General features: G+C 46.2%; 1 non-coding gene across 1 annotated transcript; it reads left to right on the forward strand.

Annotated features, from left to right (window-relative positions):
* The first annotated feature begins 3,061 nt into the window (after positions 1 to 3,061).
* Positions 3,062 to 3,143, forward strand: TRNAS-UGA. The gene has a single exon. It is a non-coding gene; the product is annotated as a tRNA-Ser (tRNA).
* Positions 3,144 to 4,276: the final 1,133 nt, after the last annotated feature.

Genomic DNA, 4,276 nt, shown 5'->3' on the forward strand with positions numbered 1-4,276 from the left:
GTTGGTCTGAGAAAGCAAGAGGCCCATATTGCACTCCAAGGGCTTCATCCAAAGCATATGATGTTTTCAGAGACTAGATGGTGCAGTCTCCACCAGTTTATTTTTCTTTCCCTTTAGCAAATCATTTATTAAACAACTGGCTGGATTAAGAAAACTGCTTTAACTGTGTCCATTAAGACATTCTGCTGCCATTCAAGAACAAGGCAACTTAGAGATGGAGGAATCCCAGTATAGCCCTTTGTAACCTAAGGAACATTTTCAGTGCAGGCCTGGACTTGCTGTGAAATCAGAACATTACACAATGAATAAATTGTGTCTGACATTTGAGCAGCGACTCACTGCCTAGGAATTTGGAGAGGAAATATTGATCCCACTGTGCTGGAAAACCCCATACATTTTGATAAATGCTTATTTTAATGTAGCCTTTTAAAACACACACAATTACAATCGTTTTGTTCCTGAAACCGGGGGTTTCTTGACATCATGGTCTCTCCATTCCAAACTTGCAGCTCAAACAAATATTTTCCTTTTTTTTACTTTCTCATTTTTTCCCTAAGGCAAATGCTGATGCCAGGCTCCAGCAACTTTCTCCACTTGGGCTGACAGTGGCACTGTTGCTCACAAATATGTTTATATTTGAATAAATAAGGAAAGTGGATCTCTCTTTTAACTGCTGTTCAAGTTACACGAATGATGATGCAATGCCCGTTATTAGCGCAACAGAAGCACAGTAACACAACTGTCAGACAATCAAGGCAATGAGTAAATAAATGGCTTCCTGAGAATTCAATGTTGCCTAAAAATTCAATGCAATGCTGGAATTAAAATACAAATTTGGAACCTGATAGATGCCTTATATAGGGTGTCCGTGTGCTCTGAGAAGCTGCACTGGCACCAATGAGTCAAGAATGGGAATGTCACCAATCAGTGATCAATCAGCGTCTTTCTCCTGGGATAGACATCAGGGGACAGAGATAATCCAGGCGGCAGTGGGAAGCAATGGCATTCAGAAAACCTCATTTTTTCTTCTCAGCAGCCCTTTGCACTCATTCTGTAAGAAAGGATTGCTGTCCATACAAGTTAGCCACTGGGTGAGGAGAAGCAAGAAGGATGGCCGTTTTCTGAACTGCAGTTGGACAGAGTTATAGTCTACAGAGGAATGGAGAGTGTTGTCTCACAAAAGAGTCCTTCTGCAGGAGTGATGGAGAGAGATGTTTCCTGTATTTTGTCTGAGAACAGGTCAGGACTGGGTGTTTCTTTCTGGAACAAGGAAGTGGGGCGAGTCATGAGTTTTCTGTAGTAGGGTAGTGGGAAAGCTGTCATTGCTGACTGTCATCTTACAGGTATATCAGAGGTACCAGCCTGGGTGTGAGGCATTGCTCACTAGCCCAGGTGATCTCCAGAAGTGACTAATACTTCAGAGGAAGCCACAAGAAACCATGAAAAGGAAATTATGTAACAGCCTGACTATGGGGCAGCTTGTTCTTCACCCAGAGGCTGGCAAAAGCCCTCAAACGTGAAGTTATACAGGACATTTCCAGTTATTAATTCTAGCTAATTTAATTGTGGATGTTCCTGTTACTCATATAAATGTCCAATCCTTGTCTGAATTCTGTCAAGATCTTGGTCTCAGTGATAACTAAATCTCACTGATCAACCATGCACTGTGTGAAAAACAAAAAGCTTTGTTCATTGTTTTACCATATTTCCCTATCAGTTGCACTGGGGTCTCATCTTGCTCTGATGTTATGAGTATGGGTGAATACAATGCCCTGATCTGCTTTCTCAGTCCTGATCACTATTGTTTTAAACCTCTACTGTGTGTGTCTCTTCTTAGTCCTCTCCTCCCCAAAGCAGTGGGGAAGGGCTTAAACTCCCTTGTTCCCCTGGGCAGGATTTGTACTATGGGGCTCCTTGCAGGCCAGATCCAGACTATGGCACTCCTCAAGGGCTGGATCCAGACCCACCTCCAGCAGTGGGGCACTCTCTGGTGGGGTTAACTGCTGTGGGTTCCTGAGTCATGGGAATTAATGTATCAGTTGCTTGCTCTCTGCCACCAACACACATTTCCACTGGAGCTCTGTATGCTGGAACTGGGCTGCGGGCTTCTTCCATGCTCACCACATCTGTGAATCCCTGGTCCTTCTAGAAGCCCTGCACATTGAATGGTACAGCTCTACGGGCTAGATCCAGCCTGCGGACTGTATCTTTGACACCCTGCCTGAATGCAAATCAGATGCTTCTGAAGTTATCTTGAGCATTTCTGAAGATGTTACCTGCATCTCTGTGTTTTCTCAAGGCCCTGGTTGTTCTCCAAAGGTACTGAGAGGTTTGAGAGGGAGGTAAATCCAGACTTCAGGATGGTGATCCAAAGCCTGTATCAAGTTAAGAGTCCAACTATCTTGGATCCTTCCATTTTGAGGGGCTCTTAACCCATGCTATGCTACAGGCTATTGTTTGCATGCAAGCTATGCTACAGGCCATTGTCTGTATGCAGGCTGTTCATCAGCTATTTAGCATTTAGGACCATGTCAGTACTAAAGCCTGGAGCTCCATAGGAGCATAATATGTACCCTACCTCTGATACGGACTGAGTTTTATTGTATAGGAGTTACGGATATTTGGAGGTGGGTTTTACTGCTGGATAGTAAAATTGGGACCTATATGGGGCATATTACCCATTCTCCTGAAGCCCTGTAGCTTCTCAGAAGTTTGTTTTTCTTTGCCACTAACTGCCCCCTCAGATGTACAAGGTCCTTGCATCCATGATCAGCAAGGACCCCACTTTGTCCTCTGTTTTGGGAATCACATAGCAGAGCTGAAAACTGATGAGATGGCTTCCTACCGAACTTGGGATTATAGCAGTAAGAGGGACAAACCAAGCCAGCCTGACAGGCAGAAAACAGGGGAGCAATGGCTGCAGGAGGTTGGCACATCTGTCAGTAGCTCATCAGAGACACTGCGAGCCTTGTCCCCCACATGCCTTGTGAAAAGGGGTAACATAGCTTTGCCAAAGACATGGAAACAAACAAAAAAATACTGTAAATAAACATCTGACTGAGCTGTGATGGCTGAGAGGTTAAGGCGTTGGACTTGAAATCCAATGGGGTTTCCCCACGCAGGTTCAAGTCCTGCTCACAGCGTTTGTCTTTATTTAAAGTCTTGCTCCATGCAGTGCAATGAAATGTTCACTCCTGGCTAAACAAAGATTGAAGAAGCCTGGAGTGGTGAGAGCACTAAATTATCAAAGGGTGTAGAAAGGAAGATTGTAGCCTTTTACCTGAGGTGGAAAGCAAAATCCAAGCTAGTAAACTGAAAAGAAAAGCATGGTTACTAAAAAGAATAAAGTCCCAAATTCAAAGACAGCACTGGGTCTGCTCTCCTCTGCCTGGGGTGCTGTGGGGCTTTTAGACTTCCCTTGTGCTCTACAGCACAGTGAGATTTGTTTCACTACACAGGCCAAGGGGGGAGGTGGGGAGGCAGCGAGCAGGTATAAGAAGATGGGAACTACCTGCTGCAGCCAGTGACCGCTCATGTAGGTTCTTAGCCAGAGTGCAGGACCTCCATCTAACCCAGGAGGTGCACAGCCCCACCAGGGGAGACGCCTTGTTGGACCTGGTGCTGGCCACGGGTGATGACCTGGTGAGGGAGCTGCGGGTGCTCGACCACCTGGGCGACAGCGATCATCGCCTGCTGGAATTCACCATCCAGCGCAAGGTGGCAAAGGCAAGCAGTAAGGCAGCAGCCCTAGATTTCAGGAGGAAGGACTTCAATGAGCTAAGGAGAATAGTCGGGGAAGCACTGAGGTCCTGGAGGGGAGGGGAGCCAGGTGTCCAAGAAGAGTGGTTGCTTCTTAAGAAGACAATCTTCTAAGCCCAAAGGGAGGTAATCCCAACACGGATCAAAGGTAGCAGGAGGGCGCAAAAGCCCCCATGGCTCACCAAGAGCATCTGGGAATGTCTCCTTGCTAAAAGGGAGGCTTACACCCAATGGAAAGGAGGGGCCATCACCAGGGATGACTATACTGCAGCTGCTCGGGGATGTAGGGGGGCAGTCAGGAAGGCCAAGGCAAGGCAGAGATGGAACTGGGAGTAGCTTCCCAGATTAAGGACAACAGGAAGTCCTTTTTTAAATATGTAGGGGGTAAAAAGAAGGTTCCGGGTAATGTGGGGCCCCTGCAGGACACATTAGAAAATTTGGTTGTCACACCAGACGACAAAGCCAACATATTTAACGATTTCTTTGCCTCCATTTTCCTAAGCAGGGACCAGAACAG

This window comes from Crocodylus porosus, unplaced genomic scaffold, assembly GCF_001723895.1.
Source record: "Crocodylus porosus isolate Cpor-Errol unplaced genomic scaffold, CroPor_comp1, whole genome shotgun sequence".
In the NCBI taxonomy this organism is placed as follows: Eukaryota; Metazoa; Chordata; order Crocodylia; family Crocodylidae; genus Crocodylus; species Crocodylus porosus.